The following is a 15,667-nucleotide window of genomic DNA, read 5'->3' as shown; positions in this document are numbered from 1 at the left end:
GTTGTGTTATGATGTCTGTTGATGAAAAGTTGGGACAGTCTTTGCACAAGACAACAACAGCAATGACGCTGTTTTAATGGCTGCTTGTTCGTGAAAAGAAAAGGGTCTGTTTTGTGATGATGTCCTTGCGAACAAAAGTGTATACAAACAAACAATGTAGATCAACTTATAAATGGAGTGATATCAAAAATGTGTTTAGGGCCAAGATGTCAGTTTCATTATGGCACTAAATTTGTTACAGTGTTTTGATAAAGTTGGTGTTTTCTTGTGGTATTTAAAGTTTCATGTCAATTTGTCGCTCTGTCTGAGGCTCTCAAAAGCAGTTTACAACTGACATCCTGGGTAATAATTACTTCCTGTTATATGGAGAGATGTTGAATCAAGCATGTAATTTAAGAAGCTGTCACGTTTGCCTCTGTGAAATGTGAAATCAAATATAAAAGGCAAATTTGCAGACACCCCCGACAACAATATCTACATGGAAGACTGTTGCTCCACTTAAACATAATACAAAACAATAATGTGAAAAAAATTTGCAGTTTAGGTTAAGACTGAAAATGTGCAATAAAGATCACCAGGAGTCTTTGAGAGCATCCACTGCCTTCTTCTTTTGCTGCCCCATTTGTGAAGGGGCGAGCAGATGCAGTGAAGTCTGCTTTTACTAGCTTATTAATTAATATTAATGTGACTTACTGTATAGCCACCATTTATTATAAATGAACAGGAAAGCACAGCCAAAATATTGTGCAGGCTACCACCACCACTATTTTGGGCATGTACAAACACTTGTACTTGTTAGGAGGCATATTGTGGACTAAGGACAGGACCACTTCATAATGAAGGATATCTCTTTTTGATAATAGAGTAGCAAATAAACTGTTCCACATGGCGTTTGCTACCTTGCCCTCTTTCATTGCATTCACCCCCTTTTCTTCTCCAAAAATAAATAACCCGTGCAGTTTATTCAGCAGTTTCTAAAGAGGAACATAGAAGCGCTCATTTAGCACCCCCCACCCCTCCATTCAAGGGATGCAAAATGGCGCTACTTGCTGTCTCCTGTGTAACACACTGAGTGATTAGGGAGTGGTCCAGAAGACCGAAGGCTCCAGTCCAGCTTAACAAACGCTATTCTGATTAAATCAGGAGTCTAGCTCTACAGTTTCAGCTGAGGTTAAAGGTAACCCGTTAACTTACCTTTCCACCCGGCCAACCGTCGTTGTTGCCCGACCTCCTGCTTTGAGCTAAAAACTATCTCCTCATAGTCTTTGATAGTTTTCTCAAAGATGCTGAATATTTCCTCGGCAGCGGCTGTCAGTCGCTCATTGACCAAAGCTTTTAGTTTGTCTGTTTTGAACATTTCCGCGGGTGACAGAGAACCTCCAGTCTGTTTCCTGACGGGCTGTCTCAAGACTGGCTGCTCACGAGGTTGCCAGATATCGCGAGAGAAACAAGCAATCCCAACCGTCAAATGATTCCCTAAAGACACGGAAAGACCCTCATTCACCCAACCCTCCCCTCTTAGGTATAACACGTATTTATTCAAATAAATTAATCAAGCTTAAATAATAATAATAATAATAATAAACGGACATGGCAACACAGGCTGCTCACAGACACTGAGGCACACAATGGACCCGGTCCCTCAGCATGATAGAGCTCTGCTGCCGCCCACTGGCCATCAAAACAAAACACTGAAACAAGAGCAGAGGAATGAGCAACTTGTTGGCCATTTCAACAGTGGTTTTGCCAGTTTATATCAGGCTATGTGGATATTCACTTGCACGCAATTTAGGCCTTATGTGGAAAGTTTAAAAAGACTGAAAGAGGAACAAATTGAGGACTGTTTTATTTTGTAAAATAACCTACTTACTGACCTATACCTAAATGTCTGCCTGCCTTTGCAGTTTGCATTTGCACCAGGAGATGACAGTAGATATCAGGTAAAACCTACAGTCTGTGAGTGAAACTCACAAAACAAATGAGAATAGTTTAGAGTGAACTTTCGAGACACTTGACTTCCTTTATGATATTAAGGATCTGCTGCACTTTCATTTGACATATAAAATCCTGTTATCATTATGAATGATATCTCTTATACAAATTATTATAAGATATTTTACAGACAAATTATTACTAAGTATTTATAACATATTTACCATTCTGTAATTTATTGTTATTACCATCATATTTTACTTTATTCTATTAGGGTATACTTTATTTTTACATTTTTTTCTGTCAGATTGTTCCTTTGGGTCCCTGTCAGGCTTTTGAAAAATACCAGAAATACCATTCATGGTATTGTTAGCTTAGACGTGAGGATTTCAGTCCACTGTTTCAGTATAGTCAGACAATAACATACCACTGAGGGGCCCACACACACATGCACAGCAGAACAGAGCTCAGGTCGGCCATCATGTAAACTTTACATGCCAACGTGACAGATGCTTCCACACCAGCTCACTCTGCAGAGACCCCACACCACTATATGTCTATTCTTAAAGTCCAGCTGAAATTAAATTGCATTTTTTCCCCACAGCAATATACATTTTTGGCATCTGGTCTGTGTCCTCAGCTGTTCGTCAAATAGAAAATGAGGGAAAAAAGAGGAATAAACGTTTCTTCTCTGGAATCAACAACAGTGCGGGGCAATTCAGCACTACATGCTAAAAAAAAAAAAAAGGGATGAAATTTACTTTGCTTTTACTTTACTTTAATTTACTCAGTGTCACTTGATTTTTGAGTGGGCTTTTGATGGACTCTATTGTCCCACAATCCCATGCACAGAGAGAATGTAGGAGCATCTCACAGCTGGAAGACACTGAACCTAATTACATGTGATAATGAGACAGTTTATTTGGCATAAAGGAGCATACATTTTGATTGATATCACTTCCTGCTATGACAAAACTCTAAATGAATAGCGTTTAGGAGTCCATTTACCAACAATTTAGGCCTGTCACATCAGTAGAGTAAATCAGTTGACACACCTGATATTCATTAGCTGTTGTTTCCTAACACCTCAACCTGCTCCTGTCGATGGACGGCTTTAATGTAAAACTGAAAGCTAAAAACAGCGAATATGCCTCTGTCCTTTTTTTTGAGTAATCTTCACATTCTAAGCATCAGCAGATCTGCTTATTTCCACAGTTTTATTATTAATTTATTGAATACTAACAGCAGAACAGTAGACAATGGAGAACAGAGAAGTTTGGCAGTACACACTGTATAATATGATACTCGACTAGCTTGAGTGTCAGTTGCAGATGTGACTCAGCTGGCAAAAACAATGGAACAAGATAATGGTGCTAACATGGATGTCATAGAAACACAGAGAATCAGATTGTTGTCTGTGTTTCTCAGATGACCCAAATTAGCTCAATTATTGCCCATTTAGTGAGTATAGATTTGAAAGAAATGCTCATCGTCTAATCCATTTCTATGGCTCTACTCACAGGACACATTGCAGAGTATGAAATGTGACAAGAAAAAAAACAAAGTCATGGTTTGAAACAATCCTCTGTCGTTATGTTAACCTTTCACTCTGTGGCAAATGAAAAAATGATTAACAAAAGGGATCAATTATACTTTGACTGCACCATCATTGATAGTTTGACTTTTATTTTAGTGGCACTATTTGTGCATTTGAAACCTTTTGATATGAATTTGCTGCTGCTGAAACTGTCATCGTGTCAAACTGTGGAGTCAGCGGCTCAGAGGGAGCGAGAGCGAGTCTCTACCACAAGCTGCCTGTGAACCTTTGTGTTTATCAAGGAGCTGCAGTCCTGTGAGGGATGAGGTTCACAGTCAGTAAACTCTGGTGTGTACTGCATATTAACACCTTATGATCCAATTACCCCTCAGACACATTCATTTAGTCACTCGTTCCCTTCTTTGTTTCATTTTGTCTTTGTTACAGACCCTAGACACTTGCCTGCCTTATCACCACTTCTCACAAAGGTCATGGCCAAATTTAGAGAAGGAAAGAAAGAAAAGCGATACCCACAGAGGTAATTGGTCTTTGGAAGAACCATTAGCAGCACATTCAACAAAGCACCTGAATACCTGACTCAATTGACCTTTCGATCTTTTTCTACATATTAATGATCAAACTTTTTAGTAGACACACTCACATGTAGCTCATTAAGCTACACATGACTGTGATAACCGTGTGTACATTTTTGTTCAGTAAGATGAATTCATAGATTCTGTGCTCAACCCCTGCAATCATATGAAGCCCACAGATCTACTTTTGAATTTCAAATCGAGTCCCTCCGGGTTTCAGTCCTGTCTCGACATTCTGTTTTATGACACATGAAAAACATAAATCCATGAAAAACAACAACAAAAATGATCCCAGATGCATTTAATGTGTGCTCGCATGCATACAGACGCAGATATTTCTGTGCATGTCTGTGTGTAGGTATATATTTGTGTGTGTGTGTGAAAGCATTGCTGTTGTTAGTGTTGTAGCCTGAGGGAATCTGACCAATCACAACTCTCCTCTGTGAATAGAGCCAAAGGAGCAGAACCACATTACATAAATGTCATCCAGGAAGCAGTAATATGTTCAGAGGAAGACTTAAAAATGTCAGACCATTTTAATGGTTAATCTGTACGTTGAAACATTGTATGTTGAAACATTACCTCTAAATGTTCTCTCTTCACTAATCTATTCTCCTCTTTCCTCAATTCTTTGACCTCCTACACCCCCTCCTCTCATTTCCCTTTTCTTTCTTCTTTTCTCATTGACCTTCCTGTGTTCTTACCTTCCAATGTCCGTGTTTTACTTCCTGTGGTCTTTTGTTCTCCTCCTCTTGTCTTCTCAATGATTCCATAAAGATCACCACGTAGATTTTACAGCATGATTATTAGCTAGGTATATTCCTAATTGTGTCAATCCATTCTAAAAAGCATTCAAAGAAATCAACAAACTGAAAACAATTGCATAAAGTGTAACATATTTGACATCTAAACTGTTTTACTTGTAGAAAGAAAGTAAGAGACTAAACCCAACATATATCTCATATTTTTTTATTAATTTTTTAAAAACACTTCATTTCAGTGAATGTATCAACGTAATGTTTCATCCTGCAGCCAAAGCTCAAATAATACACATTGTGCACCTTGGATGGAGCAATACAGCCCACTGCAATTAAAACAAACTGTACAACACAACACTCCCATATGACCTCCCACAGCTGCCTGTGAGCCTGAAGGAAACTCATAACCAACTGGAAGTGCACAATATCAAATCACAGATCATCATCATCATCATCATCATCATCAGACTTCATCCATTATCCACCGTCACCTTTGAGTGCCAATTATGTCTGTTGCCAGTTTGTATGTTTTGTTGACGTTGCTTGTTCTTTTTGAAATTGTATTACTTCTGCTTTTAAAATGTAATGATTTTGTTGGTAACACACATTTCTCATACTGAGTTCACTTTTTCAAAACTCTTCACAGTTCTCTCTACCAACACCCGTTAACCTCACATCCAAAAGGCAGAAATACATCCAAAGAACTTCATACACATCTCAGAATCAAATATTGTACCCAGTAACACTGACAACATTTGTCTGCCAACAGCGACACTTTGCCCCTCATTTCATACTGACCTAAAAACCCACTAACAGGTAGTATTACTATATCACAAATGTCTTTGACGTATATTTAATTCATTTATTTATTTATTTACATTAAGCAGCATAAGGTCACTTCTTTATTGCATGGGATGTGCTACCTTACAGTATATGTCACAGGAATTAATCAGAAATGCAGCAATAGGCTTAAATGTGTGATGCAATTTTTGCATAGAGTAATTCCAAGTGCACAAAATGAAACTAAAGTCATTCCAGTGATGCAACACAAAACTCATATTCATATACATACTTCTGTAGGTACAGAAACTACAGGTACAGAAATACAACAATGCTAGCCAACCCTGTCTTCTGCCTTTCGCCACAAGTTCTCAACCACATCACACCTTATGTCCTCCCTTGCAACACACCTGGGAAAGAATCTTTCTGCATGTCTGATCCTCTATGGGGTTTTTGTGTTATGTGACTTTTGGTGGTGGTGGTGGTGGAGTGAGAAAATAATTCATGACATTTTAAAGATTTGGCCACTGAATGCATTTTCTTGTCAAAGCAATGAAAAGCAATCAACAGTTTAGCCCACATTGATGTCTGCTGTGCTGTGCCAATTGTAAAATCAAAATGTAATGGGCCTTTTTCACAGCAGACATGACTCGTCATTGTAGGAAAAGCATAGTAACAAATAATTAATAACATTAGCGATGGCTCTGTTCTGTTCAAGTGCCCCAGTACATCATGACAGTGTGACGGTGAGCCAGCATGCACAATACCAGCACCCTGAAACTGAAGTAGCTAAATGGAATTCAGCCATCATTAATTTGATTATTTACACCTGTGCTTTTCCCACTGTGACATGTCAAAATGTGTTCTTTGAAAAAGGCCTATGGTGTACAGGAAGGTGGGTATTAATGTCCAATATATATGTACATGAGGAACTGGCAGGAGACCTCCATATCACCTCATTATAAGAACAAATGTAATTAACTTTACATTTAAACACAAGTGAAAACACCTAATGTATGCAGATTTGAGTTTAATCGGCCATAAAGCCAATGAAGGAATGAAAACAGGTTCGGTGCAGAGCAGCGTCAAGGGGCCCTCCTGCGGGGTGATACATACTCAGCTTTGTGTGTGTGGGTGCATGATGGGATGTAGGGCAGGGTGATAGGAGTTGATTCGAATGTACACACATTAAACACACAGCATGGGCATGACACCGGCACAGCATAATGTAACACCTGCATACAGAGTTATCTGAGGCTATCACACGTGTCTCCAGCTCTGGGACAGAGTGACAACTGGATTTCATCCAAATGTTGCATATTTTTCAATTCCCAAAAAATGAAAATGTGAATCATGTGTTTCCATTAACTATTATTTTCCAAATTTTCTCAAACCAATGTAACGTATGACTTACAAGCGTGTTGTTTCATGGCTGCATTTGTGTTATTTTAATGGATGACTCTGACTCCTCTGTCCATGCTGCGCTGTTTTGTCGGCTGCCCTTTTTAATCGTTTTTGTGGAGTCGATGTTTCTGGTTCGACCTTTGTTGCATGTCACCCCCCACCTTTATCCTGTTACTTTGAAGCCAACTGAGCATGTTTGCTTTTTTTTGTAGCACGATGTATTAAAGTGCATGTAGTTCTACCTCGTCACATTCATTCAGTACAACCACAACCATGGCCATTGAGCAGCAGAGAGGTGGAAGGTGACGGCATTTTTCAAGGGCATCTTGGCAGAAGTTATTAAAGGAGGGGAGGATGCTTCTCAGTTCATTCATCAAATTTTAACCGCCAACTCAAGGTCACAAGCCTGCCTTCTTCTTCTACCATTATCTCCAAACACTACGGCTTTGCTGTTTCTGTATTCATGGAAGGTTGTTGTGTTTGTGTACCATGATCTTTAGTATGTACTGTTTGTTTCACAGTCTCTGCACTGAGCAACGTGAAGCTGAAAATGTGATCCAATTTATAATAACCCAGTGATAACACTCACCCCTAATCCCCCACCTCAGAGCAAAATAAATCAGCTTCAACAGCCAAGAAATCACACACGACCCTCAGTACACTCACAATGACATACAGCCAAAAGACACACACTGAAGGCTATTCAGAAATACAGGGGATTACATTGCAAACTGTGCAAGGGAATTTGTGAATTCAGAGCACGATTCTGTATTTTATTGCAGTGTTTTTAGGTTAGCACAGACAGAGAGTCTCACTCAGCTCAAAAATGACAAATATATTGAGTGAAAGTGGTTGTCACACTGTTTCAGAGTAATGTTTTGCACAGACTGTTTTGCTATGACCTTACCAACAACAAGTTTGCCTTTGCAGTCACAGCAACACAATGTTTCCCCTTATGTATATAACACCAGTGAGACAATGTTGGAGAGATTTTCAGATCAACTTGTAAGTCTGGAGCAGAAGTAAGAGAGACAACTGGAACTCCTTCCTGTCTTGTAGTACTTCTAGCGGTATGGCTTTAAGGATGGCATAGTGAGTCTGTCGGTCGCTCCACCACTTTTGTCCAGACTGAAATATCTACTGGATGGATTTCCATGAAATCTGGTACAGACATTCATGTCCTCTGCATGGGTGAACTGCAATTACTTTGGTGATCCCCTAACATTTCCTCTACCATCATCAGGTCAAAGTTTTAATTTGTCTAATACCTTGTGAACAAACACCTGAAAACTGTTAATCAGCAAATGTTAGCATGCTAACATGCTAAACTAAGTTTGATGAACATGGTAAGCATAAAACATCACCATGTCAGCATTATCACTGTGGGCAAGTTGCAATGTTAGTGTTAGCATTTAGCTCAAAGCAGCGCTGTGCCTACAGCCTCACAGAGCCATTAGCTTGGCTGTAGACTCCTAGTTTTTATTAATTTGGTGAAATGTTGTGTTTTCTACTTCAGAGCTACTGTTGTTTATTGATAAAGTGCTCAAGAGACAGTTCCTGAAACCATGTTGAAGGGAATGACTGTTTTATCTAAAAGTATGGAGGTGCTCTGAGTGCATGACTGAATATACTTTAATGGTACTCATTGAAACAGACCAGGGAATTAATTGTCTCTTGTAAATATTAAACATCTGCTCTCTGGATTCTGTCCATCATTTAGTTTCCATAGATGACCCTTTAATTTTCAAGCTCATTGGCTCAAACAGGAACCCAAACAGAGTAAATATAGTCTCTCACCTCGGGCCCAGTTTCATTCCAAAAAACACACTCTTCGTTTGGAGACTCACCAGAAAACCGCCTGCATCCAGATCTATAAACAACTCATTTCCCATTTCCCTTACTACATGACCATTTCAATTACTGCAAGTGTGGGCAAAAAAGATTGTAGACTAGCATTGACTGCGTTTTTACCTTTATAAATAAAAGCAGCTGTTTGCTACTGTGATATCTAAAATATAATTTGTTTAATGTTATCTGGATGATTAGATCTTTGTTGTGCTTGTTGTTGCTTTTCAGACTCAATCTATTTCTGTTAGTTAGTATATTGAGTGTGGTCATCAGTGATAAATACCAGCATCAGATCGGACTGATTACCAGACTAATAAATGAGTCTCACATAATATCGGCTGTCACTGTGTGGTCATTTGTGTTGATACATTCAAAACAGCGTGTCTGCCTGGTTCGCTCTGAAGAACAAATATCTCATTTTGACCCAGTCACATTGAGAGGAGTATAAACATGTGGAGTGTACATTCACGGCCACAGTCCACTAGATGAGTTTCTGATGTGGTATGTATACATGAATGTGTCAGAGATGTCTGTTCAACTGCAAAGAGGCACAAAGAGAAACAAGTAGCATCATGAGGCAGTTGTAGTTCAACTCTGTGTGGCTCTAAAGACACATCTGTGTTCCTGCTGCTGTCCACACTAACTGAAAAGGTTAGGGCTACATATCAACATTAGACCAGACACAAACATTATTATACATAGTGTTGCAATCGGTGTGTGTGTGTGTGTGTGTGTGTGTGTGTGTGTGTGTGTGTGTGTGAGAGAGAGTGTATGTGTGTCTACAAAGTGGGGAAAGAAGAGTAGAGAATATATCTGTGTAGGCAAAATGATTATTAAATGAATGGATTTACGAATAAACCAAATGCTCCGTGATTTCTGACTTCCTCTGATTAAGAGCACACAAAAGTCTAGTTGTCAGCGTTCACACATGGATCTAGTAGTCTTAAACAGGCTTTCTCTTACTAGTTAAAATCCTTTTCTGTCAGCTAAATTAATTAGAAATAAGTCTATCGTTCTTTTATATCCCCATTAGCTCTGTTAGCTGATTGAACTTATCAGACATAATCTAATAGCAAACAACCCAGCAGTTAAATGGACTTCTAACGCACTTGCTAAGATTTAAGAAGAGGAAATAGTTTAATTTACATTAGTGGAGAGTGAAAGTTTGGTCACGTCATGTTTTATGGAGTAACATTTCTGTTTTGTGATCCATATCAATAACAGCTGTGACTCATTTGCTCATATATAACACAATGAGTACATAATGTAAAAACAAAGATGTGTTGCATTATTTTACGTGTTGCCTTTTCTTTGTTTTACTTCATATTGATGAATATGGCTGAATTTAAAATTATTTTGCCATGTTTACTTTCGATAATACAACGACTGTTTTTAATTGTGAAGTTTGTGAATGCAGCAATAGTTTCTTTAAACTGTTTATATTATTGCATCAAATTAAGATTTTTTTCAAAGACAATCAACTTCTTGACTTCTCCTGCAGTTACTGAAATATGATATTACTGAGCTGTGTGTTTTTGGCCCATTTCACTATGTGTTTTGATAACTACTGGGCTAATTTTGATTTTGATGTGTCTAATATGGTGTATAGTGCTTCACTCCCACTCCTCTGGCTCTGATTTGAATTGGGTTTATTGGACATTATCAACCAGAGCATGTTTTTAATTTAGCAATTTAGTATTTGTGCTAGGAACATTAACTTCATACAAGCAGTCAATTAGTGGAGGTTGAATGGGTGGGAGGAGATTATGTACTGTGTGTGTGTGTGTGTGTGTGTGTGTGTGAAAATATCTTGTGTGACAGTTCTGGTTTCTGTATGTTGGGTTAAAGTTTGACAGTGATGATAAATAACACTGTAGGAGCCACGCCAATGAGCCTTTGGTAAAACCAGCCTGCAATACTATGAGATAATTACTCAGTTCGAGAAAAGGTTTAGCAAATAAAATCTGTAATTAAACTCTGGACGAATCACGCAGTGAAAGCTCTGGCTGCAACTGGGACAACTTAAACTCAAAAACTACTTTTGGCTCAGGAAGGTGAACAAGATAAAAGCCAACAGACTCCAGACAAGAATTGAAATTGTAGCTATAAGCTGGTGGAGTGAAATCTTGTAAACTGCTGCTGACAAGCCAGCACACTAAAGGTGGATTTATGCCTCTGTGTCAGTGTGTTATGGTGACTCTGCTGTACCTTTGGAGTGAAAACCGATTTATATTTCAGTGTAGAATTGAACCTGCTGGTTGTAACTAAATCGTAGCGTATGGACATCCTTTCAGTCACGAAAATATGTGTAGTATTATTGGATGGGAAGATTATAGAGACATACATTTACTTGTTGTTGTCTTCACTATCAACAACTTCTACGGGCATTGAAAACATTGTGGGATAGGACTCTAAATTATATATCAAAATAGACAAGTGAATAAATAGATACCATGAAAAACCAGCAGTGCTGTACTGTCTGCTTCTGTACCCATGTCAACCACACAATCAGACCAGCTGTCGGCCTGACAGAGCACATCTGTACATCTGTCTGCTCATGTGGTTCAGTGTGAACAGCTGCATTACCTTTAGCCACATGTACTTAATACACTGAAAAGTAGATATGCATGTAATTGGTTCTCCTATGTTTTTGTTTTTTTTTGTTTAAGTTGTGATGTCTGATTGTTATAAATTGGTTTTGTTAGTAAAGATGTCTTTTCCCCCAAATCACCAAAAAACAGCTTCAGCATTTGGAATATTAGCTGCACATGGTACATGGTATATCCTGTGAGTATCAGTAACAGTTTGAGAAACAATACAGTATACAGCATGTACAAACACAGCAGCTGTGCTTTCCTTTAGCTTAACAGATGTGTGTGTTGGCATTGGCTTACTTACTGTCATAGGGCCATCCCATGCACTGAGCACAGGTCACATGACCTTCTCTCTGTCATAATTACTTTGTTTTACCAAATGAGTGAAATAATCACTAACAATAACAAAAGGCCAAAGGGATACCACAATTTTCTGGCCCTGGAGTCACTGGCGTCACTGGCAAAGTCAACCCTGTTTCCTGGTTGCTGTAATGTGGTCTTTGAGCGATTACATTTCCAGTGTAGTATGAAAGGACCCAGTAGTCTCCAAAGAGCCCAGGCTGCTGGACACAGGTGTTGGTGGAATATGGCAGTGTTGGATAGATACTGGAAGACATAAGTTCAGAATGGCGTCAAATGTATTTAAGGAAAAACAACTGCTGAAGACTTTTTGGAGGAAAGATGTGATACATCTAACATTGCTCTCATATGCTCGGCGACATAATCACACCATTCACTGATGAATCTTCTGACTTCCATGACAACCCTGCCTGCATGTGACCATATGGCATTTTTTTCTGATCTGTTTGAATATTTTGCAAAGCAACTCTCCCAGTGAAATTAATCTCAGGGAGACAAATAGCAGGTGTAGCTTATAATGTGATCAACTTTTAATTTGAGCACATGGTACGCTGAATCCTCGACAAAAATTAAAACCTTGCAGAGAGTGAGAGCTGGTGGGAAGAAACCCAAAGAAGTTATTTTAAACTCTGTGTTGGTGGAGTAGAGCAACATGACCACTGCTTCCAGATCATTCTCAACAGCTTCTTTCTTCCTTGTTGGTGATGTAGGAAAATAATCTTCTCCTCCATGGTGGTGGTAGGAATAAAATATTAATAGGTTCCTTACAGCAGGAAGTCTTTAAAGCAGCAGGAGTAAGAGGAAAACAAGAGAATACAACAGATAAACACCAAACCACTCATGACCAGGGTTCACTCGTCTTTGCAAGACTTTCCACACAAGCTCCTCTAAAGTGTAAAGGAGTTGAAGAAGTTGGTTTAACCAGGACCAAAGAAATACTGAGATGACACACGGATAATGCCTGTGTATGAGAAGCAAATGCCCTGCATGCTAGTGTTTCTAAAGGAATCTTATCAAAGCATAATCCTGCTTTAAATCAAACCGAATAGTCAAACTCTCACTTACATGATGGATTGATTATTATGATTATATGAAACATGTATTCATATTTGTTTTCACTGTGAAGGAGGCCATTCTGTTCTGATTTAAACTCATGTTTAATTCCACTAATGTTGCTCATCACTTTATATACTGAGTACATTATTAAAACATATTTGTTTCCCAACCTTTTCCCATCTTTATTTTTTTGCTACTTAAAACAAGATACAAGAGATTTTTATTCATTACAGACATGAAGTCGCAGAAATAATATTCTCTTTCTTTCTTTCTATCTTTCTTTATGAGTTAACAAAACATTATATAGTCCATTAAATACTCCTTATTGTAAGAACTGAGAAGTTTTCTGTGTTTGCACTGCAGGTCTGCACATCTGTAAACTCTAAAGGTAGAAAATCTTTGCAACAGTTGAATTTGAACGTCACTACTTTTGATTCAACTTATATGCTTTGTGATGTCCTCTGACAGGGTCATAGCTAGTTTTCATCTGCACTGTATTCATACTTGGACCTTTCACATACAAATTTGCATACTTTGTGCATGAAAAATTTAGACACAGCCAGTGACTCAGTGTGAGGTCCTGCCCTAGAAAACACACAGTGTGATGCTGTATCATTTATTTAACAGCCCCCGACGCCTAAATACCCCTGTACAGGAAGATCTATTCAGTGCTACAGTCAACTCAAAGATAAACAGAACTCATCAAACAGCACTAAGTCATTTTATTTTCCACCCTCAACCAGGCAAAACTATTTGACAACATACTTTCAATAAGTGTGGTTTTGTGCAACACCGACTTTTAAATTCCCAGTGAGGCCATCCACGTATTGAATGTTGTTTATAGAACATGACAAATAATTTGTACACAGTACATGGCATACACAGGGGAGGTAAGCTGAATGTCTAAGCAACTAATAACATATCTTTATCATATAAATATATATGTATCATGTTATTCCTTTAAGTAGACAACATTGGCACTTTACCTGTGATGTGTAGGTACTGTGGTAGTAGACTGTACTGAAGATAGTTAAATGAAGATCATCATGACAGTCACTGAAATATTCTTAATGTCATGTAACATCTTAAGAAAACATATTCCGTGCTGTACACATTAAAGGTAGCAAGTATGGACTTTCTTTGGTTTTAAGTATTATTCAGTGTGCTTGGACTTCACAAAAATTAATGACTATAAATCTCTCAGAGCTGGGTCAATACATTTTAGTTTAAGAAAAAACATAATGGTGAAATAGTTTTATACTGCATATTCGCCTGATGACCTGGACTGTGAGGCTGCTAATTGTGTGATGTCTTGTTAATTAGCCAAGACGGCCCTTTTAACTCACCGTTTAATATGTCTGGTGTAATGAGGCAGACCAATGAGGTGACCTGAGTGGAAACCAAGAAATACAGTCTTTACTTACAAAATCACGTCATAAAACATAAAAAATGTTCTTCTCACTGATGTTTAACCAGCGAGAAAATGTCGTACTTTACGGTTTGTTGAGTCTGACGTGTTTCCTAAAAGTCAGATTCTGTGTGAATGCAATCACTCTGTAAGAAGTAGGTAGTAACTGTAGCGCATATTAAATAAACCATCAACAAATTGATTATGTACAAATAACTTTTACCTTCAACCCACCAGCCAATAGATTCACAAGTTACAGTCGAGTAGTGACTGAGCATGAGAGGAAACTTTTCTAATCAAGGCCTAAGAGAACGAATCAGGGTGGGGAATAACAGCTGAACATCAGCTGAACTAATTTAATCTGCATTATTATATATTTGGCCCTGATATGTGACCATGCTAATGAGGATTAAGTCCTGGTAATCTCTATTTGACCCTCCAGTGCAAACAAGGTCAACATGCAAACCTTGGTAAATCCTGTTGGCCTTGTATACCATTGAATAGAGGAAATGACTGAAAGGAACCAACTTGAAATGCTTGCAAACATGTTTTAGCAATGATGTAAATACAGCATGGTATACATTAGCGTACATATCATTAAGAATGTAGTGTGAAGTCACGACTTGAATAAAAAACAAATCAAAATCTTTAACAAAGATTAGGTATTTGGTCTCAGTTTCCAACTTCACATCAAACCAAACAAAGTTCAGTAGCACATTAAATTCACATTATTCACTTACGTCATGACATGTCTGTTAAAACCACACTGGATTATATGTTGTAGGATGTTCTAAGGCAATTTTATCTACAGTACATCTTGGCTAACCCTGTGTCCCAGAAATTATACTCCTAATTCATTTTGCCAAATCTGTTTTGAGGCAAACGTAATTGCTGCCTGGATTATGTTCAGTGGCTGCATTTTTTCAAGTGTAGAATGAATGTTTGAATCCAGTGTCCTGTGTGTGGTTAGGCAACAAAAAACACTTTGGAAAAATTTGTGGTTTTGGTTAAATATTAATAAACCTAATTCAGGTGGAACTGTGTGCCTCACAGATTAATTCACAGTTGCAAATTAGGACATCAACGTAATCTCTAGGAGACAGGTTTGCTATACTTAATAGCCCTGAGATATCCTCTTGTTATGGCAGTGGCACTGCATTAGCATTCATCTTTTAAATCAACGTAAAACTGATCATCTTTGAAAACGTAAAACTGATCAGCTCTGACCTGACACTGCGGAACCTGCTTTGCATTTACTCATTATACCAGTTGAAGAGGAACAGGAAATGCATGTAATGTATGCGGACTTAGTTGGTTCAAACGAGGAGTCAAAGTTAAGCCTTTGATAAAGAAAATATCTGTAATAAATCCGAGCATTATAGACACTTCTTGTGCTG

This window comes from Enoplosus armatus, chromosome 1 (genome assembly GCF_043641665.1).
Source record: "Enoplosus armatus isolate fEnoArm2 chromosome 1, fEnoArm2.hap1, whole genome shotgun sequence".
In the NCBI taxonomy this organism is placed as follows: Eukaryota; Metazoa; Chordata; class Actinopteri; order Centrarchiformes; family Enoplosidae; genus Enoplosus; species Enoplosus armatus.
Note: the sequence above shows the minus strand (reverse complement) of the source record.